The 23943-nt window shown below is 46.4% G+C and overlaps 1 long non-coding RNA gene across 2 annotated transcripts in view; it reads right to left on the reverse strand.

Moving 5' to 3' along the window:
- LOC142490532 (uncharacterized) overlaps positions 1-23943 on the reverse strand; it is a 61031-nt gene that overhangs the window by 12114 nt on the left and 24974 nt on the right. The window contains exons 3-4 of one of the 2 annotated variants that reach the window (XR_012800095.1): positions 20662-20810; positions 12033-12309 (exon numbers count right to left, since the gene is read on the reverse strand). This is a non-coding gene — a long non-coding RNA (uncharacterized LOC142490532). Of the gene's footprint in view, positions 1-10802; positions 12310-20661; positions 20811-23943 lie in introns of those variants that run through there. The other variant, XR_012800094.1, reaches the window with a different exon arrangement.

Raw genomic sequence — 23943 nt, forward strand, 5'->3', positions numbered from 1 at the left:
CAATAAACATGGCGGCGCCCTATACTATCGGGCCGCCGCGGAACCCCATACCACTCTCTCCGGCATTGCAGCACCTAGGTGTCTAACACACACACACCCCTACATAAGGGTAAAGTGTCATCCCAACAAATAGTAACATAGGGCATCAACCGCCCACTTTATTGCCAAACACTCCTTCTCTACGACAGCATAATTCTTCTCCCTAGGAAGCAACTTCCGACTCAAATATAAAATTGGATATATATAGCACGAAATCCAGGCTATGCAGTACTGGCTGCATACAGTAACATGGACTTTAATTTCTGTAAGGCCTGGATACATGAGGGTGTCCAAACCACCTGGCTAGGAGCAGCTTTTTAGGGAGGTCAGTTAATGGAGCAGCCAACGTAGAAAACGGGGGTATAAACTTTCTATAATAACCTGCCAAACCTAAAAAGTCTCTAACCTGTTTTTTTTGTTTGGAGAATTGGGGAATTAACCAGGGCTTCAACCTTGTCTACCAAGAGTTTTACTACTCCATTTCCCAAAGTATACCCCAGGTAGCATGTCTCAGATTTCCCTATTGCACATTTTGCGGGATTTGCCGTGGGACCTGCCTTTCACAGAGACCTTAGTACTGCTGCCACTTTGTCCAGGTGCTCGTCTCAGTCAACGCTGTGTATGACCACATCATCTAGATACGCAGATGCATACTCTCTATTTGGTTGTAAGATCTGGTCCATGAGTCTTTGAAAAGTTGCCGGGGCACCATGCAGACCAAAAGGTAAGGTACAAAACTGATACAACGTATAGGGGTATATGGAGAAATGGGTGCTCCAGAGCTGGTGGAACTTCAAGCATAAATGTCCATAATGATTAATCAGGACTAGAGGACAGAGTGAATAAAGGAGTAGGTATAATGATGAAATGTGATATGTGAGTCACCAACACACTGCAGTGCATTGTTTTTGCTCTCTTCTTCTTTCACAAAACTGATACAAGCCCATGGGTGTGGCAAATGCCATTTTTTTCTCTTGAGGATAGAGTAAGGGGTATCTGCCAATATCCCTTAGTTAAATCTAGGGTTGTAATATATTTGGTTCTACCCAACATGTTCAATAGCTCATCCACTCTAGGCATGGGATAAGCATCGAATTTGGAGACTGCAATGACTTTCCAAAAATCAATACAAAACCTTACTGAACCATCTGGTTTTGGCACTAGAACAATTGGCTACACCATTCACTTTGTGACGGGTCAATTACTCCTAACTCAAGCATTTTTTCAACCTCCTCCTGGACTATTTGTCTCTTCTTTTCTAGAATACGGTAGGGTCTTTGTCTTACAACTTCATCCTTCTTAGTTTTTATATGATGGTACTCCTGAGAGAACATCACTAAACGTCTCCAACAGCTTCTCTACTTCTTTAATTTGGGGAGGAGTTAACTGTTCTCCTAATAGCACGTCTTTCTTTCTCTTGTTGTCACCAGACTAATAAGTCCTCTACTCTAGGAGAAATGAACAAATTCTCCCCATCTTTCCAAAGTTTCAATAAGTTAACATGATACATGTGTCTCTTTTCTCCACCCAGGCTGTAAGATTTCCTAAGCTATGTCACCTACCCTTCTTACAATCTCATATGGACCCTGCCATTTACTTGCTTTCCGTACTGGGTAAGAGTAACAGTACTCGGTTCCCTGGCTGAAAGTCCCTCATCGTGCACCTTGGTTGTAATAGTACACTTGGGACTGTTGGGTCTTCTCTAAATTTGTTTGAGCACGTTATCTAAATGTGTCTGAGCAAGTTTTCCCATGACCTCCAGCCGCTCCCTCAACTGTATCACATACTGTAAGACATTGTCATTTGCTCCTCCCAATTTTCTTTTACCAAATCGAGTATTCTTCTAGGTTGTCTACCATATAATAACTCAAATGGGGAGAACCCTGTAGAGGATTGGAGGATTTCCCGAATGGCAAACAGCAAATAGGTGAGCATTTTATCCCAATTGTGTTTTTCTGATACAAATTTACGTAACATTTGTTTGAGGGTTGCATTGAACCGTTCCCCCAGGCCGTCTGTTTGCGGATGGTAAACAGATGTTCTGAGTGACTGTCTTCCTCAGGGGGCTCCGTCAAGTGTCCGGATCCACTAGAACACGGTCTTTTAGGGTGAGTGACACGAGGAGACGTGAGACAAAGTTCCTTTAAGCATCTTCTGCCTGGTTTATTCAGTCCCAGGCGCTGGGACTGCAACACTTTGAAAACAATGTACAAAAAAACCCTGCTCAACTGAGCAACAACTAGACACAGGATCACCCTGACGAGCGTTGGGCGGCTTGCCCGCTTCCAACAAATAAAAATAGCAAACTTCACAGTCAAAGCGAGTACACAAATGATTTACCCTTTTAGGGGGAAAGGGTTCTCCCCTTTCTGCTTGCTGCCAGCCTTCCTGCCTCCAGGCTCTTGGGGAGAGGGAAGAGGAACCAGGAAACCAGCTTAAATACCTGTTTTCTAATTAGCAGGACAGGTGACAGAAATCAGGCAGCAGACAAACTCTGGTCTGGATCCCTCATCCTCCAGCACCAGCAAAACTGTGGGATGGAGGACATCCATTCTGTGGCTGCACTTTCCAGCCTAAACAGGGTAGAAGCTGTCCCGTATCCTGAGAGCCCTATATATCGCATTTATTACCATTCCCTGGTTTCTGTCACACAGGGAATAGACTTCCCTCATAAGGCTTGACATAAAATATTTCCCTGAGCCGCATTTCCTTGGGTAAACCAACCCTTGAAAATACCTTAGTAAGCTCTGTAGCAACTGTTGCTCCAGGCATATTATGTAACGGGATGGCTTTAGGATACCTAGTCGCATAATCTAGTAAAACTAAAAATATACTGATTCCCTGATGATGTTTTTTTCAAGAGGACCGACCCCAATCCGTTCAAACGGTGTCTCTACCAACGGAATAGGTACTAACGGTGCCCTTTGTAGTCCTTTTGGGGCTGACATTCAGGACACAAACTGCAAAAATTAGCAACCTCCTCCCGGATACCCCGCCAATAGAACCTGAATAATAAGCGGGATAGGGTTTTCTCTCTTCCCAAATGCCCTGCGAAAGGCACAGCACGAAAGAGACGTAACAGGTCCTTTCTATAGAGCCTAGGTACTAAAATCTGTTCGCAAATATCCCCTGTCGTGGGATCCCTGCAGACTCTATATAGCAACTAGTCCTGCAATAGGATGTGGGGAAACTGATAAACCCGGACTGGATCTAAAACCTTCCCAGTAACTATTGGCAAGTTACCATTCGGTCTGTCAAAGTTAATTATGTTTCCGCACCCCTACTAACCAATGGGGTTGCTTCCTGTCCCATTTCTTCTCCTACCGCTACCTCTTGTATTCATTTCCTGCTCAGGTCCTGCAACCTTTACCCAGCCCCTCTGTCATGGGAGAGGGGGTTTGGCCCGGTATTAAAGGGGTTACACCCCATTTGGCCACCCCCTGCTCTCACCTGGGAGGTGAGGGGTTAACTGGAATGCTGTCCAGTACTGTAGTTATGCCCCTGCTTCAGCACCAACTGTGTATCCCCCTGTGAATATGTATTGTTCCCATTCCAGTGTCTGCACCAACCCATACACTGGGATCTATGCGGGAGGGAAAGGGTTAATGTTAATTCTGTGTTTATGGCCCTTTGTCCCTTTTCCCGCCTTTGCAGGCTCCATTTTGCAGTTTCTCCATAGGTCGCCATTGGGGCTCAATACAATCCTATGGAGATTCCGGCGATTTGGGCCCGTTTCCGTAGAAGACCTGCAGGTGGCGCTCGAGAGGAGGTGCGTCGGTTCTCCATTGAAAGTCAATTGAGCCATCCATTTCAATGGGGATTTCAGGAAGCCGACCTCCAGAGACGAGCTGGCAGCATGCCAGACCGCAAAACCGCAAGAGCGGCAACATTGTCAAAAAAGAGCTTTGATCGCGCAATTGGCGTGGGAACTAGGGCCTCGGTCAAGTTCACGGCCAATTGGCGTGGGGACTTTTGTTCTAGGCCACCCAGAAAGAAAATTCCTTTTGCCCCTAGATGTTAGGCACCCCCTCACTTGACCCCAACAGGGTCCGACTAGTAATGGCGACGAGAAAGGGTCGCGCCGGCCTTAAGGGTCCTACCATTGACCGTAATGGCGGAGAAAGCCGCGTGGTTTTGAAACGGCTAAGTCAGAATGAGCAGAAACCTGGACCCCATAACTCCGGTTCTGTTCAACCTAGAGGGCTGAGATTCGGTCACCATGTTGTCCTAGTTCCGGCAGGATTGTATGGCAAATAGCAACCCTCTCGGGGCAACAGAACGGAGTCAGTGTAATGGTAAAGTTTAGGTTTCTGCCATTGACTTGCATGGCAGAAAAAAGCCACTTTTGTAATGTGCTTTTAAACTTTATTTTTGTATCTCCGGTTCTGGGGGTCATGGAAGGCTGATATTTGGCCACTATCGCAAGGGTCCATGGCATGAGGACCTGACAAATTTCAGCCCACTCAGACCCACAGAACGGATTATTTTAATATGTGTAGATATTAAAGAATGTATTGTATTTTGGGTCTGGTATAAAGCCCGGGAGGCTAGAGCCCATATGGTATGTTAATGCTCAGGGGGGAGACAAGTGGTCTACAAAAAATACCCCCCTGATCAAAGGCTCCCCCACCCTGCTTGTGTATGCTAGCACAAAGAAAAGCAGGACGTGGGTACTTGGGATAAGTGTTGTGTTTCACACCTTGGAACAAAAGTTTTCCTGTCCTAAGCAGACTTTCAGACGCCGGTCTTGTGGGAGGGGGGCTAGGGAAATGAGCCCCTGATTAGAATAATGTCCACCCCTGTGGGCAGGTATGACTTTGCCTCTCAAGTGAGGTGGCAAAGGGTCATTGGGTGGAGGTAATTGATGTCCAATGCCTTACACCCTCTGTGAACGTATAGGGCTGGAATCCCATATAAACCAATGTAAACCTTATACCCATTGTCTTTCGTGTCTTTTCGTGATGTCTTCATGTGAACCTGTATTGCTGAATGAATTGCCAATCCTGTACCTGATTGCTTCATTGTCCAACCCTTAAATAAGTGCTATTCCTTGTCTGTTATTTGTGTCATCCTGTGTGTTCACCTTCTTTAAGGAATAAACTATATTTATTATATTTAAGTCGGGTTCAATGCAACCCAGATATTTGGTGTATATTATACCCTGTCACAAGTTATCGTGACACCCTCTTCTCAAGTCTTCTTTGCCTCTTACTTTTCCAGGCCCGGACCTTAGTAGAGAACAAGTCTGGGTCTTTAAAGGGGAAAATCTGTCCCAACTGAGACGTTGAACTATGTTCTCTTCTAACCAGACCCGACCTGGAATTTAAAACTGAAAAGAAATGTTCCCAATCTTTACCAACGATGACTGGATATGGCAACCTCTCAGCCACCCCCACTACCTGTGAGCTATACAGGCATACCCCGGTTTAAGGACACTCACTTTAAGAACACTCGCAAGTAAGGACATATCGCCCAATAGGCAAACGGCATCTCGCGCATGCGCCTGTCAGCACGTCCTGAACAGCAATACCGGTTCCCTACCTGTACCAAAGCTGTGCGCAAGCGGGGAGACTATAGAACCTGTTACACATGCCTTATTTACATCAGTTATGCATGTATATGATGATTGCAGTACAGTACATTCATCTATAAGTGGGGAAAAGGCAGTGCTCCACTTTAAGTACTTTTTCGCTTTACATACTGTACTTGCTCTGGTCCCATTGCGTATGTTAATGCGGGGTATGCCTGTGTTACATAGTTACATACATGTTCCGGTCCCATTGCATACGTTAATGCGGGGTATGCCTGTGTTACATAGTTACATACATGCTCCAGTCCCATTGCGTACGTTAATGCGGGGTATGCCTTTGTTACATAGTTACATACATGCTCCGGTCCCATTGCGTACGTTAATGTGGGGTATGCCTGTGTTACATAGTTACATACAGGCTCCGGTCCCATTGCGTACGTTAATGCGGGGTATGCCTGTGTTACATAGATACGTACATGCTCCGGTCCCATTGCGTACGTTAATGCGGGGTATGTCTGTGTTACATAGTTACATACATGCTCCGGTCCCATTGCGTACGTTAATGCGGGGTATGTCTGTGTTACATAGTTACATACATGCTCCGGTCCCATTGCGTACGTTAATGCGGGGTATGCCTGTGTTACATAGTTACATACATGCTCCGGTCCCATTGCGTACGTTAATGCGGGGTATGCCTGTGTTACATAGTTACATACATGCTCTTGTCCCATTGCGTACGTTAATGCGGGGTATGTCTGTGTTACATAGTTACATACATGCTCCGGTCCCATTGCGTACATTAATGCGGGTATGCCTGTGTTACATAGTTACATACATGCTCCGGTCCCATTGCGTATGTTAATGTGGGGTATGTCTGTGTTACATAGTTACATACATGCTCTTGTCCCATTGCGTGCGTTAATGCGGGGTATGTCTGTGTTACATAGTTACATACATGTGCCAGTCCCATTGTGTACGTTAATGCGGGGTATGCCTGTGTTACTTAGTTACATACATGTGCCAGTCCCGTTGTGTACGTTAATGCGGGGTATGCCTGTGTTACTTAGTTACATACATGTGCCAGTCCCGTTGTGTACGTTAATGCGGGGTATGCCTGTGTTACATAGTTACATACATGTGCCAGTCCCGTTGTGTACGTTAATGCGGGTATGCCTGTGTTACATAGTTACATACATGTGCCAGTCCCGTTGTGTACGTTAATGCGGGTATGCCTGTATCCCTCTATTTGCCGGCTGACTTTGCCAGTAGAGTAGGGTTTCACATCCCCATGTACACAAGTTATAAAAATGGGCTTTTGTTTAGTTACTGTAGGTCCCCCTGGTTAATAAGGTCCTGCTGAACCCGCGTTTTACGACAACCTGAATCAATAAGACCCCTAATCCTCTTCCCCTTTATAACTGCAGTGACCAGGAAAAGCTCATGGGTGCCATTTTCTTCGTCATTGCAGGTACAACATGAGCCCACATAGCTGCAGTCCAAAACGTACAGGATTCTGCTACATGGCCTGCTTCACCACACTCTAACCAAACAACGGTCTTATCCCTTAGCTGGTTAATATTAACACCGTCCTGACCAGTTTCCTGTTTACTTAACCCCCGATGAGGTCTAGAAAAGATCGGAGCTATTGGAGGCCTGGCCTTATAAAAACTCCTTTCTTCTCACCATGGGGAGGGAGTTAAGCCTGGACCACTGTCTGACCAAGTCCTCCCCTTTTCCTCTGCCAGTTTGGGAAACCCCAGCTTCACTACTTTGTACCCTCCATGTCATCTACCTATAAAAACTCTTCAGCAATTTGTACAGCATAATATAATGATACTTTTCAAAAAGAACAGCAGTTAAAGAGAACTGTTGACCCAAATGGAAGCACATTTGAGTGGTGCACTCTCAGGCTTTTAAAACTTAACTTTTAATTGAACAATTGTAATATATATGTATACGCACAATAATACATGTAACAAACATATGTGTTTAAAATAAATAAAATAAAATGACAGGTTGAAGTGTAATTATTTCTGCTGTTGTAGTATTAGTATATAATGAAACAGAACCGTATATTGGACAGAGGTCCAATAGTATAGTGATATTTGGTTGTTCCAAGTGTATAAACAAATTGGAGATATAAACCCTATATGCTAGATATGAAAGTCACATAAATAAGTGACGCAGCTCTAACATCGCTGCCAATAATTACTCCTCAACAATGATTTATATTGATCTCCAAATAATGTGTGACTGAATGCGCTTGTAGAGAATGACAATATTACTACCTAAAACGGGCTTATAAACGTGCATTAAATAGCAATAGAGACACACTTCTTGAACCAAATGTCAAAACACCATCGACAGAAATTAGATGTATAGGTACCTATAACCACCGATGGAAGACAATTAAGTCTATATTTGCCAAACATTGGCATATTCTCAGGTCAGATGAAGACTTGGCTAAAATATTACACTCCACACCAAGCATCACTAGTAGACGATCTAAAAATCTACATTATGCATTGGTTCATAGCCATTTTCAGAGGAAACAAGCAAAGACGTGGCTTAATTCCAATTTGAAGGGATGCTTCCAATGTAAAACCTGTAAGGCCTGCAATTTTATTCAACAAAATAAGATCTTTCAATGTCCTGGCAGCACCAAACAATATGAAATACGACACTTCATTAATTGTAAAACCACTTACATCGTATATTTGATCATCTGTGACTGCGGCCTGTGCTACGTAGGCAAAACGATCAGGGAGTTCAGACGGCGTTTTCTAGAACACATAAACTCAGTAGCCAACCAACAGGACACACCAGTGGCACGCCATATAAATATGTTTCATAATGGCTATGCCAAATGTCTCACTTTTATTGGCATAGACCATCTTGTTGGCAATATGAGAGGAGGAGATCGTGACCTCAAACTACTCAGATGTGAGTCTGAGTGGATATATATCATCTTAAAACACTTAATCCATGGGGCTTGAATGTAGGTTTCACATACACCCCCTTCATTTAAAGTACTGCATGAAATTTGCAATTTGTACCATACAATATATTCTAACATCTGCTTCCAGTGAATTTGCACTATTCTGCCCCCAGTCAGCATTTAATTTTAACCCCATTCATGTCAATAACTTCAAAATCGCATTTATAGTTAATTATATTTACAGGACATATTTGTAATTAATTATACACACATCTAGTTAAGTAATGGAGGATTACTGCTTTAAAAGCAGACACAGGTCAGCTATTCTCCTGCCTGCGATCTGTTAAAGTCCATTAGGATTGGCGCTTCAGTAACCATGGTAACGCCTAAACTATTTAACACCCGAGAGCCGTCCTCCATTTACTTTCCAGCCCCTGACGAAGCTCCACCCACGGAGAGAAACGCGTAGGGCGTACGACGTGATGACAGGGAAGTAACTTCTGCTTGCATGCTATACAAGGCTGTGTTTCAGACCATGCTGTTCCCAAAGGAATTTTGCATTATGTGTGTGAACTCAAACGCTACCAGAAGGCTGTACCAGAGCATGTAACTATCTTTAGCAACAATAGTGTCTATACCTGTATGCTAACAGCTCATGAAATTCAGTCAGCCTCAAAATATTATTGACACGTTTGTATCAGACGACACTAATTGTAGCACATACACCAATAGTCTCAACAGCTTGCTACTAGCTCAAGACTTGCAGTCTACGTTTGGTTTTATAGATAATAGGCTACTTTGCTTAATGGTGCCTCATTTATAGCGATTAAGCTGTACATAGTACAGGCATACCCCGCATTAACGTATGCAATGGGACCGGAGCATGTATGTAAAGCGAAAATGTACTTAAAGTGAATCACTACCTTTTCTCCACTTATCGATGCATGTACTGTACTGCAATCGTCATATACGTGCATAACTGATGTAAATAATGCATTTGTAACAGGCTCTATAGTCTCCCCGCTTGCGCACAGCTTCGGTACAGGTAGGGAGCCGGTATTGCTGTTCAGGACGTGCTGACAGGCGCATGCGTGAGCTGCCGTTTGCCTATTGGGCGATATGTCCTTACTCGTGAGTGTACTTAAAGTAAGTGTCCTTAAACCGGGGTATGCCTGTATATATACTTATTGTGCATTTTTTCCACTTAATGAGATCACCAATTACACCTTTGACCATATTTATTACTATATAGGTATTTTGTGTTCTTTTAGGCATTGTAAATGAGCCACCAATATATGGTTGTATGAAGCTCTGCTTTAATTCTATAATTATCTTCAGCTGCTTGATTTGTGTATGTGCAATGGAGTGTTGATAGCTTATTTGTCTATTGTTATATTTTTGAACAGTCACCAAGCTGCATGAACGTATACTCTTATACCATTTGTGACTACATAAATTATGTGGCTTTGTTAAAGGTTTCTGCTCAGATTAAGGTTTTATTTGGTCATGAGGACATTGATGAGTTTATTTTACCATCAGCTCAGTTGCATATAGAAGGCATAGCCACCTTACACCAGAGCCCAGATATCAAATAACTAAGTGATGCCTATATTATAGGTGATCACCAGACTGTGGCATCTTCAATATATTGTGCAGCCATGACCAAAAACATAAGGGTGCCTTTTGTTCTTCTATAGAGCAACTCCTCTCATGAATATATTGTCCATTATAACCTATTTCTACCAATAGACCACTCGCAATGTTACAAACTTTTCCTCAATACATGGTGGAGATTAGCTTTAAATTAATTGGTTGAGGAGTAATATTTGGCAGTGATGTTAGAGCTGCGTCATGCCTTGTATGACTTTTATATCTAGCTTTTAGCATTATATCTCCACTGCACCTCAACATCACACACTCCAGCAATTAGTAATATTGTCATTCTCTACAAGCGAATTCAGTCACACATTATTTGGAGATCAATATAAATCATTGTTGAGGAGTAATTATTGGCAGCGATGTTAGAGCTGCGTCACTTATTTATGTGACTTTCATATCTAGCATATAGGGTTTATATCTCCAATTTGTTTATACACTTGGAACAACCAAATATCACTATACTATTGGACCTCTGTCCAATATACGGTTCTGTTTCATTATATACTAATACTACAACAGCAGAAATAATTACACTTCAACCTGTCATTTTATTTTGTTTATTTTAAACACATATTTTTGTTACATGTATTATTGTGCGTATACATATATATTACAATTGTTGAATTAAAAGTTACGTTTTAAAAGCCTGAGAGTGCACCACTCAAATGTGCTTCCATTTGGGTCAACAGTTCTCTTTAACTTCTGTTCTTTTTGATAAATTGTCATTATCTCAAGCACATTGGTAGCACCAGCTGCCAGTCTTGGCAACATAGGCAAATTCATATACCCAATACTATATTCTATTGGTGAGCGTTGTGATACCCTTTCTATTTTAATATAATGATACTCCTGATGAAACCAACTTTCCTATTGGCGAAACGCGTTGAGTAGAACCACCCAGGAAGAAAGAGGATTGGTGCCGAGCAGCTGCCCATCACAAGCCATACCGGAAGTGACGTGACGCATTGGAGGCCGTGACGGAGCTAAGTTCCACAAGCAGACCGGAAGTGACGTGACGCACTGGAGACTGTGCCGAAGCGGAGCTCCGATCGCTGCAGTGCAGGGGAGATAGTAGACGGCCAGGTGCGAACAGGTCACATAACAGAGACGGTGTGGTGAGCTGCGGCACTATCCCAATCTATCCACATTCACATTGAGTGATACACGCTGTTTAAATACTTTTATATTGTAAGTGTGCATTTTTTAGCATTATTATAAAGCATCTATTCTGTATCACTGATCTGCACTATGGAGATTTTTCTTTATCCTTTCATGTCTTAACCGATCTGACCTCTGAGTGAGAGTGCTACTCAGCCTACATATAGAAGAATCCACAGATCCAAGTCACCTGTTGTTGCCCATAAACTACTACTATCTTGTGAGTAGGTTGCACATAAGAGCCAAGATATTCATCACAGTAACTCACATTAAACTGAATTGTCTGCACTTTGATTGTTCTCTTGTTGTTGCTTTTAACCTATATGCTCCCCCTGGGTTGCGAGAATACAGCATAATATAAGGAACAACGTTTGTGTCTGCACACCCACTGGCGCATTTCCCCTGGAAGTTTAGTAATGAACTATTCTAGTATCACCATGTCCACTATTTCAGTTACTGAGCGACCTGTGGGCTTCAGCCACCTATAAGCCAAGCCCTTAAGCTGTTGAGCAAAGGTGGGAGGACGAGACTCTACTTCCAATTCTTTGGCCCTAAACCTCTTCCTATAACATTCATTAGAAATCCCCATACGGTGAAGAATGGTCACTTTCAGTTTATCATAGTCCTCCGAGTCCCCCTCCCCCAATGCATGACAAGCTGCTTGGGCTTCCCCAGTAAGAAATGGAGCTATTCTTGCAGCCCACGTACCTTTAACCAACTGGGTCACAGTAGCCGGTTTCTCAAACGTAACGAAGTACAGTATTTCTCTGGATCGTCTTCCAGTCCCATCTTGGTTACTGAGCTCATAAAGGTCTCAGGTATTGTAGATCCCCCTTGGGCCACGGCTGCCTGTTCCTCCAATTTCTTCACCATGTGATGCACCAACGTTGCCTGAAACTCCTGTTGTTGCATCTGGGCCAGTACTTGTTGATTCTGGGTCTGCTGCTCGGCCATCCATTTCCCCAGCCGCTCCACATCCATCTTTCTGTAGGAAAGATGGGAAAACAAATCCTCTAGTGCAGACCGACTGAAACCAGGAATCCACCTTGCAGGCCACAATTTGCACCTTACCACAGGTACAAGGAGACCCTGCAGTATCTACAGACAATACCCACTTGGTACGCTGAGGTACCCTTACTAGCTTTCTAAATGTTTAAGGCACTTCTCCAATCATTGACGCTCCCAGGCACATTGTAAGTTACCGCTGCCACCATATGTAACACACTTTCCCTCGTCTGTTCAATAATTAGTTTCATATGCAAATAGGAAGTGGCAAATTGTTTACAGTCCAGCCTTCTAACAGGCTTAGGCTTCGCTTATAGTGCCGGCTATGGCTACAGCTACGGCTACGGATGACGTCTCCCGTCTCCGTAGCCCAAGCGAAAGTTGTAATTTGAGTTTGGGAGACGTCACTAACTACAAGGGGAGTGAAAGAAGGCAGAGGGGTGGGGACAAGAGCAAGGGGGAGGGCAGAGGGGCAGGGACAAGAGCAAGGGGAGGGCAGAGGGGCAGGGACAAGAGCAAGGGGGAGGGCAGAGGGGCGGGGACAAGAGCAAGGGGGAGGCAGAGGGGCGGGGACAAGAGCAAGGGGGAGGGCAGAGGGGCGGGGACAAGAGCAAGGGGGGGCAGAGGGGCGGGGACAAGAGCAAGGGGAGGGCAGAGGGGCAGGGACAAGAGCAAGGGGGAGGGCAGAGGGGCGGGGACAAGAGCAAGGGGAGGGCAGAGGGGCAGGGACAAGAGCAAGGGGAGGGCAGAGGGGCGGGGACAAGAGCAAGGGGGAGGGCAGAGGGGCAGGGACAAGAGCAAGGGGAGGGCAGAGGGGCAGGGACAAGAGCAAGGGGGAGGGCAGAGGGGCGGGGACAAGAGCAAGGGGGAGGCAGAGGGGCGGGGACAAGAGCAAGGGGGGAGGGCAGAGGGGCAGGGACAAGAGCAAGGGGGAGGGCAGAGGGGCGGGGACAAGAGCAAGGGGGAGGGCAGAGGGGTGGGGACAAGAGCAAGGGGGGGCAGAGGGGCGGGGACAAGAGCAAGGGGGGGGCCGAGGGGCAGGGACAAGAGCAAGGGGGAGGCTGAAATGGAGAGGAGTTGTAATTTCTGTTTGCATGCTGAATTTACAGTACTTTTACTTTAAATTACGGAAGAATTTACTATTTTAAAGTTGTTCATATAGTGTGTTTCACTTGACAGACACACACACACACACACACACACACACACACACACACACACACACACACACACACACACACACACACACACACACACACACACACACACAATCAGGGCCGCCAACAGAAATCATGAGGCCCAGGATAAATGAAAGGAACAGCTCCCCCCCCCCCCAACCCATAGTGCACCTACCACGGAAAAACAAATTTTAGCGCACAACTTTTACTTGACCCCCCCAATACATATAAAAATACACCTCCAACCCCCCAATACATATAAAAATACACCCCCAACCCCCTAATACATATAAAAATACACCCTCACCCCCCTGATACATATAAAAATACACCCCCACCCCTCCAATACATATAAAAATACACCCCCAATAATAAAATGCTGCACCCGGTGCCGGGTCTCTCGGCAGTGGCGGAAGTCAGCTGGGCTAACGTGAGAGGGAGGCTGTGACAGAGTGAAGTCAACTCCTATCAGTTATGCCTGGGAGACATATGTCTGAGTGCTTCATCCAGCACTCATAAGGGTTAATTCAGGTGGAAGTTAGGTAGTCAGGATGTAATCTGACACCTGAGAGCCAGCAAGGTAGAAAAGGATGTTGTTACTAGCAGTAGCTGGCTCTCTCACACCAGAGCACATGGATATCTGTGCTGCTAGACAGACGGATACAGCACACTACTTACTGCAGCCAAAGTAAGATTTGTTTCATGACTGCTTAAAAGACTCTGAAGGTTTGGTTATGGTTTAGCCAGCCAGCCTGCTAGATAGGTCTGCTGTGTTAGTTAGTTTTTCTCCCAACATGGAGCAGGATTTATTTGTTTAAAGGGACAGTGTACCCGCATGTTATGTTGTAATGGAGAAATAAAGCCATTGAACGTTTTTCATTATCCTGAAACTACACGTGTGGACTGTTCCCTGACATCGGCTACAGGCCGTCCTGCCACAAGTGGTGTCAGAAGTGGGAAGTCGGACGGCCCCTGAATCTGAAGGGCCACACAGAAAAGAAAAAAAAATGGAGACAATTTTTTCTCAGTTCCTTGAGCAACAGCTCCAGCTAGCAGAGAAGCAAGCTGAGCGACAAGCCCAGCAAGATGAGCGACAAGCCCAGCAAGGTGAGCAACAGGCCCGGCGAGAGGAAAAGCTACTCCAATTGCTGGCCAAAGGCCCAGCCCCAGGCAGACCAGGGATTCCAAATAACCCACCGGTGATGCTGCATAAAATGAAGCCAAACGAAGACCCAGAGGCATTTCTCCTCACTTTTGAAAGGGTAGCCACGGCCCACGGCTGGACAGTTGAGGGTTGGTGGGTAACGACTCTGGCTCCACTCCTCATAGGGGAAGCTCAAGCAGCCTACCAGGCTCTTCCAGCGGACGAGGCCATGGACTATCAGAAACTAAAGGCTGCTATTCTGGATCGCCTAGGCCTCACACCAGAGACCTACCGACAGCGGTTCCGGACAGTCAAATATACAAACAGAGATAGACCCCGGGTCATAGCCCACCGCTTAGTAGACTTATGTACCAGGTGGATACAACCGGAGAAGCATACCAAGGCAGAAATCCTTGAACAGTTTGTACTCGAACAGTTCATACAGATACTGCCCCCCTCCTCCCGCTCCTGGGTAAAAAGACACACTGCATTTTCCCTGGAGTCAGCAGTCCGCTTGGTGGAAAACTTCCTGGGCGACGACACCCAACAGGATAGCTGGGAACGGCCCATGCAAACACCAGTTGCTTCCGGTGATGCTAGAGGCAGGAGAGCAGACAATCGAGGGGTCTACAACCTGCCAGCTCGGGAGATCCAGTCAACCCGATCGGAAGACCCTTTCCCATCTCGGAGGGTTCCTGGTACAAACTCCCGCAGAGACGCCCGTCCCGGCTCCGAGGCCACTGGATCACTCAAGGGAGGCCGCCACCCACAGTATTCCCAGAGAACCTGGACTCCTGTCACCCTGTCACTGGTGGAGAGGATAACCCCACCAACCAGAAGGGAGGATCCCATCCAACAGCGGAGAGGTCCAAACACCGAGCCCCATCGAGAGCTTCCGCTGACGACCGAGGTTGTGGACTCAGGAGATGATGAGATGGACTGTTCATATGGCAGAACCACTGCCACAGCTTGTCTCCGAGGGGACCACAATCCGTGGTTAGTCCCAGCATCTCTGGAGGGGACAAAAGTAAACGCCATGCTGGACTCGGGCTCTGGAAAAACCCTGATCCTAGAGGGCCTAATTCCAAGCAATAGACTATCTTATGACTCTCCTTGGAATATCGAGTGTATCCATGGGGATACAAAGAGATACCCGACGGCGAACGTTCTACTGCGTATCCAGGATCAAGAGGCTAGCCTACTAGTGGGAGTTGCTCCCTGGCTACCTGCTCCTGTTCTACTTGGCCGAGACTGGCCCTACCTCGAAACATTGTTGGCTCCTACTCCACGGAGCCTACTTCTCTGCTACCGGAGAAGCCCGGAGACTTGTTCCCTTTTTCCCCAGAGATTTTTCCCCGTAGACACCATGTCCCAAAGACACGTAAACAGAGACGTGCGGAAAAAGAGGACTGGTTAAGAAAGGCTGGGACTCTTGGTAACATTAGTCAGCCCAAAGGACTGCAGGTCATGGCCGGGGATGACCAGGGTGGGGAACAGATAGATACGGGAATGTTGCCAGACCTGGATCTTCCTGACTTCCGTCAGAGGCAGAGGGAGGACCCAGCTCTGGCTAGACAATATGAGAAGGTGGTACAGGTCAACAACAAGATAATGGATGAACAAGGCGTAAAAGTGTTCCCACATTTTGAACTGTTGAATGACATACTATATCGTGTGAATAAGGTTACACAAACAGGGGAGGTCATTCGACAGATTCTAGTCCCTAAAGGGTTAATTAAAACAGTGTTCACCCTAGCCCATACTCTCCCATGGGGTGGTCATTTTGGCAGAGATAAGACCACGGACCGCATCTCATCCCGGTTTTACTGGCCAGGCATACATGGTGACATCATGAAACTATGTGAGACATGTCCTGAATGCCAGTTAACTAGCCAAAAAGGACAGAAGCCGGCTCCCTTGGTTCCTCTGCCCTTGGTAGCCGTCCCATTCGAGAGAATTGGGGTAGATCTGGTCGGACCTATAGAACCCTCTGCGAAGGGACATAAATTTATACTCGTTGTTGTAGATTATGCCACCAGATATCCTGAGGCCTTCCCTCTGAGATCAGCCACTGCTAAACAGGTTGCTCACAGGCTGTTAGAACTGTTTTCTAGGGTACGACTTCCCCAAGTAATGTTAACTGACCAGGGAACAAATTTCATGGCAAAGTTAATGCAGGATGTCCTGAAGTTATTGGAGGTAAAATCCGTCCGGACCTCGGTCTACCATCCTCAGACTGATGGATTGGTAGAGAGGTTTAACCGTACTTTAAAAACCATGCTTAGGAAGTTTGTGGACACTGAAAAGCGAGCTTGGGATGAACTTCTCCCTTTCCTGTTGTTTGCGGTACAAGAAGTTCCCCAATCATCCACAGGCTTCTCCCCGTTTGAGCTCCTATATGGACGCCAACCTCGGGGTATTCTCGACCTACTGAAGGAATCCTGGGAGGAGGAGCCTTCCCCCTCCAAGAATACCCTTCAGTATGTCATAGACCTTAGAAACCGCCTAGACATGATAGATCGGTTTGCTAAGGAAAACCTCAAATCTGCCCAAGAACGTCAAGAGAGGCAGTACAACCAAAATGCTCGCTTGAGGGTCTTCCAAACTGGGGACCAAGTGATGCTACTACTACCGACATCAGAGAGTAAACTCCTTGCGAAGTGGCAGGGTCCTTTCCAAGTTCTCCGCCGCACCGGGGAGGTGAACTATGAGATCTCTCAACCAGGTCCAGGAAGGGTAAACAAATCTACCACGTGAACCTCCTGAAACCCTGGAAAACGATGAGATCGCTGTTCATTCACCCTCGGGAAGGAGAGACGGATTTGGGTCCACAGCTTCCAAAGGGAAGTACGTACAATGACCATCAGGTTCCCATGGGAGGGCAGTTAACAACGGAACAAAGGTCAGACCTACTAGAGGTATGTGACCAGTTCCCAGATGTTTTTCTGAGCTGCCAGGGCAGACTGATTTAGTGTCTCATAGGATTGAGACAGAACCTGGCGTAAAAGTACGGTCCCGTCCCTATAGATTGCCAGAGGGCCGAAAAGACCTGGTAGAGAGGGAGATAATAGACATGTTGGAATTGGGCGTGATCGAGGAGTCCCACAGCGAATGGTGTAGCCCTATCGTGTTGGTCCCTAAACCAGATGGGAAGGTGAGGTTTTGCGTGGATCTGCGAAAGGTAAATGCTGTATCCAGATTTGATGCATACCCCATGCCTAGGGTGGATGAATTGCTTGACTCGCTTGGTAAAGCAGAGTATATCTCCACCCTAGATCTCACAAAAGGATATTGGCATATACCTCTAGCGGAAGAATCCAAATGCAAAACTGCCTTCGCCACCCCTCTCGGTTTATACCAATTCGTCACTATGCCATTTGGGTTACATGGGGCTCCAGACACGTTCCAAAGGTTAATGGACAAGATACTACGACCCCATAGGGCATATGCCGCGGCCTACTTGGATGACATTGTCATCTATAGCAGACACTGGCAGTCGCATATAAAAAGGTTAATGGCAGTCCTAACGTCCTTAAGAGAAGCAGGGCTCACTGCAAATCCAAAAAAATGTGCCCTGGGTAAATCCACTACAAAGTACTTGGGCTATGCCGTTGGGGGAGGGATAGTAAGGCCACTAGCTAGCAAGGTGGCCGCCATTAAGGAAGTCCCCACCCCACAGACAAAGACACAGGTCCGCACCCTTTTGGGGTTAGCAGGGTATTACAGGCGGTTTATCCCCAATTTTTCAGAAATTTCTGCACCCCTAACAGATCTGACAAAAAAGAGTGCCCCGACCCAAGTTAAATGGTCTTGGGAGTGCCAAGACGCCTTTGACATGCTTAAAAAGTGCCTGTCAGAGGGCACCGCTCTTCGGAGCCCAGATTTTAAAGAGCCCTTCATCATCCAGATGGATGCCTCAGAGGTAGGACTGGGAGCAGTGCTGTCCCAGCAATTTGATGGTGTTGAACATCCCATACTGTTCATCAGCCGGAAGCTGTTCCCAAGGGAAGTGAGGTATTCCGTCATTGAGAAGGAGTGCCTCGCGGTAAAATGGGCAATTGAGGCCTTGAGACATTATGTCGCCGGAGTACACTTCACCCTGGTCACTGACCATGCGCCCTTGAAGTGGTTAAACACCATGAAGGACACAAACTCAAGGTTGACCAGGTGGTATATGGCCCTCCAACCCTTCTCTTTTGACATTCAGCATAGACCCGGAAAGGACCATGGAAATGCTGATTTTTTTGTCAAGAGAAGGAGTGGAGGGTCGGGCTTCAGCCGTGTGGGACACTAGCCACACACAAACAGGGGAGGTATGTGACAGAGTGAAGTCAACTCCTATCAGTTACGCCTGGGAGACATATGTCTGAGTGCTTCATCCAGCACTCATAAGGGTTAACTCAGGTGGAAGTTAGGTAGTCAGGATGTAATCTGACACCTGAGAGCCAGCAAGGTAGAAAAGGATGTTGTTACTAGCAGTAGCTGGCTCTCTCAGACCAGAGCACATGGATATCTGTGCTGCTAGACAGACGGATACAGCACACTACTTACTGCAGCCAAAGTAAGATTTGTTTCATTTGTTTCATGACTGCTTAAAAGACTCTGAAGGTTTGGTTATGGTTTAGCCAGCCAGCCTGCTAGATAGGTCTGCTGTGTTAGTTAGTTTTTCTCCCAACATGGAGCAGGATTTATTTGTTTAAAGGGACAGTGTACCCGCATGTTATGTTGTAATGGAGAAATAAAGCCATTGAACATTTTTCATTATCCTGAAACTACACGTATGGACTGTTCCCTGACCTCGGCTACAGGCCGTCCTGCCACAGAGGCCCAGCGAGCATACGAGCAGCCATTGTGGGACTGAGAGGTGCCTGCAGCGGGGCAGGGCCTGCAGCAAATGCTGTGACCTGCAGCTGGGCCCTGCCACCGCCTGCCCCCCGTAGTCCCTCCAGCCGCCGGGCCACCGCCACTCACCGCCCCCCGCAATACCAATATTTCCGTGGTAGGTGCGCTATGGGTTGAGGGGTGGGGGTGGGGGGGCTGCTCTTTTCATTTGTCCTAGGCCCCATGATTTCTGTTGGCGGCTCTGATATCTCTCTCTCTCTAACAATCACACACAATCACACACACACAATCACACACACACACAATCACACACACACACATTCACAACCCCCCCACACAATCACACAATCCCCCCAAACACAATCACACACACACAATCCCCCCTCCCACACACACACAATCCCCCCTCCCACACACACACAAAATCACCCACGCACAATCACACAAACACAATCCCACACAATCCCACACACAATCCCCCCTCCCACACACACACACACACAAAATCACAGACACAACCCCCCCCACACAATCACACAATCCCCCCCCCACACACACACAAAATCACACACATAATCCCCCCTCACACACACACACACAATCACACACACAATCACACACACAATACCACCCCCCACACACACAATCACATAATCCCCCCCACAAACACACAATCACACAACCCCCCCCCCCCACACACACATACACAATACCCCCCACACCTACACAATCACAAAATCCCCCCCACACACAATCACACAACCTCCCCCCACACAATCACACACACACACAATCCCCCCCCCCCACACACACAATCACACACACAATACCCCCCACACACATACACAATCACACAATCCCCCCCCACACACACACAATACCCCCCCACACAATCACACAACCCCCCCCACACACACAATCACACAATCCCCCCCACACACACACAATCACACACACACAATCCCCACCACACACACAATCACACACACACACACACACACACACACACACACAATCACACAACCCCCCCCCACACACACACACACAATCCCCCCCTCTCCCTGCACTCACACAGACACATTCCCCCTCTCTCTGCATCAGAAGCTATCTGATTGGTTAAAAGACAGTCACATGTGGAGACCGTCTCAAAAAATCAAATAATACTGACTACCAAATTTCTGGTCTCTCCGTCGCTCCGTTGCCGTCGCGTCCACTATAAGCACCTTCATAAGCGACCAGGCATTTGTTTTGAGGCGATGTCGCGTTGCCCCGCTGTCAGCGCAGCCTTAGGATAAGCACTTCTGCCACAAGGTTCACCTGGAAAGAAACAAAATACTGTACTATTACACAGAAATACGCAAACAAGGCTTCCTTATCAAGTTATGGAGACAAAAAAACAGCGCACAACGCAAATAGTGAAGTATGAAAGTAACAAGTGTATATTAAAATAGGGGATAAATATTCTGCGTACATCAACATCCTCTGTTGCATTAATCGCGGCCCATATCAAATATGCGTAACTTCTGTCGGGTTTTTGGAAAACGGGCTGCACTTGAACACTCATGGCGGCGGGTCTCTGGAGAATAACAGAAACTGGTCTTTGTCTTTCTTTAATATGAAAAGCCTAAATTGATACATTATTGTAACCTCTTCCTTCAGTCTCAGGGCCAAGTTACAATAGACCACTGTGGTATCTTTTTTAAACGAAACACCTGCAAGTCGACACATTACTGAAGCGCATGCGCATTACTATTCATGAATATCTGCCATCTGGCGGACACGCGAAGAATTGCAATCTATTAAATCTGAACCATTCTCAATAAACGCATCAACCGTGCGTCAACCGCGCATGACCCGCGCATGACCCGGGGCTGGGAACGCAACATGAATGCGGCATGCACCCGGTGAAGTGCGTCGCATTTGAGAAAAAAGCCAGGAAAAAAGCGGTGATGTTTTAGAATAAAAGTGGCCGCAGCAGTAGCTCCTTCTTTTATGAATGGTGGAAGGTGCGAGATCATTAAAGATTTGGATCCGGTGCCCTTCAAATTCTATGCAGGGTTTTGCCCTGGACACCGATAGGATAGCCTCTTTAACTTTATAATAATGTGCACGTAGAATGACACCCCTCATTTTATTAGAATCAGTCTGTTTAGCACAAAGGTCACCGTGGATCCTGTATAGCATCAACTTTTCCTCTGGAGTTTCTGGGAGCAAATTATTCCGCCTAGATCGATTTCCCATGTCTTCTAGCGCTGCGGTTAGATGATTAGCTATGGTGTTTTTTAGGCTATCGTATTTTGTGCTAAAATGAGCTCATGTACTGGTCCCACCAGGCAGTCCGTTCTTTCTCGCACCTCCTGCCTTAAATCAGAGATTGCTTTGCCAATTCCTGCTTGTACCATCGGTCCTCATTTTTTTAGTAAGTTGTCCACCCGATCACCTTTAGTTCTAGGGTGTGTGCGACCCACTGCTTCTGCCTCTGTCTCTCCCTCCACTTCTGAGTCTGGGGGAGACCTCGAGGAGCCGCCATCTTCCTTTCCTTCTTGCCCGAATGATTCCCTTCAGCAGAAGACTATTTTTCACCTCAGTCTCATTCTGCCGGTTGTGTCAGAAGCACGTGGCTGGGATTCTGCTCTGATCTTCCGTCTGGTAAGTGCTTTTTATTTTGCCTGGGACCGTAGGAGCTCCTCAGCTAAGAGGTCATCTTGCCTGTGTGCCACACACGTGCTCCAAAGGACAGATTGTAAAGCAACAGTAGTTGGTCCTGTGAGTTTCTTACCCATTTTTACATGGACTTTCACAAAGCAGGAGTCTCTGGGACATTCCTTATTTCTTGGTATATATATCTGAACCAGGGTGTCCATGAGCCAAGCCACTTCCCTCTGAGAACTCCGGTTCCCCAGATACTCAGCGGCACAATCCCAAGTAAAAGTCACAGTTCATAGTGATGTTCCTATTACTCTTCAGCTCACTAAGGAATAACATTGCTGGGGACCGTTTTCCATCCCTGAGTGTGCTGTAGAGTTGGTCCCGGCTTTGGGCTCCGGATGAAATGGAAGTGGAGAAAAATAAAAAGTAACAGGGACTAGAAATATATGTACTCCATTCAATCCCATGGTAGGAGTGAAGGCGGGTATCACAGTGCTGGCATTACCGTGGGGAAGAGGGTTTTCCGCCTCTGTTCCAGGAGTATACCTGACATGAAAGATGGGGGAGGTAGGAGGGGGGGAATGGAAAAGGTAGAACCCCTGCTCAGCAAAACATAGTACATAGTTATTGGGTAGTGTGCTATTACCAGGATATGAATAATGGAAGGACCAAGGAAAAAGAACCCGGTTGTCCAAAGCACTTAAATACCCCAGTATGATGTGTAGAGTTAATACCTTAAATTCATTTTATTGATATTATTATTATTAAAATAAAGGGGTTTGATGGTGAAGGGGTTAACCAGGCTCACTGATAAAAGCTCAGCACATTTGGGTACCCCTGATCCGTATGTTGAGGTCCTAAAGTGTCAGCTCTTGGATCCAGTTGTAAGAAATGCATTACTGTTACTGTGTGGGGTGCTGGGACCGGGAGATTTATAGGCTGTAAGTTTCAGGGTGGGTTTGCCAGAGAAAGTCTTTACAGAATGTGTCTATGTATCGGGGTTCCAGAATTATGGGATACCCCAAGAGATGGATCCGGGAATCAAGTGAGATTCTTGGATGAAACCAAGCACATTGCTCCGGGCAAACTCTTCTAAGTCCCACTTCTGAAGAACATAGCGGTCGCGTCTGGCATTGCGCCGAAATCAGTCCCAGGACTTTCGTGAGTACCTCCTGGTCATTGGAAAGGGCTCCTACAGAGGTCACTTGTATGAATTTCGTTTAAAGGACATATTTATTAATTAGCCACCCCAGTAAGTGTGTTAACAATGTAAATTGTGTTACATTGTGTGTATGTCTTTTCCTGAAATAAATTACAATTTATTTTACCTCCTTGCTTTGCTCAATCAATGATCCTGGTATTAAAAGGTGTTGACAAACCTGGTCTCCCGTGACAAAGGGGTATAAACGGAATCACGACTAATGCAACAGTGCACATCCACAGAGTGACAATACTCTGTTAAAAGGGTTTTGCTGACATAGGAGCCAGCAATATGCGATCATCTCAGGAGAATGCCAGATGAAGTCATTTCGAATGTTGACAGTCTCCAGCAGTGAAAGGGTGACTGACTCCCGTCCTAGAGGGATGAACTCACAGGACATGGAGCTCTGTGCAGAGGAGGAGATGACCATGTGGAAGAGTTGGATCATTTCTCTGGCAAAGAGAGTGAAAGTTCTAACAAATTTCCTCCTCCAAACATTTATTTATCTCTGTTTTGTTTACCCACCAGCAGTAACATAAAAGGGGAAACCACCCCGATTTGTCAGGAGAACATAACAAAGCTGTATGGAAATGCAGGGAC

The sequence above is a fragment of the Ascaphus truei genome, chromosome 3, assembly GCF_040206685.1.
Source record: "Ascaphus truei isolate aAscTru1 chromosome 3, aAscTru1.hap1, whole genome shotgun sequence".
Taxonomy (NCBI): domain Eukaryota; kingdom Metazoa; phylum Chordata; class Amphibia; order Anura; family Ascaphidae; genus Ascaphus; species Ascaphus truei.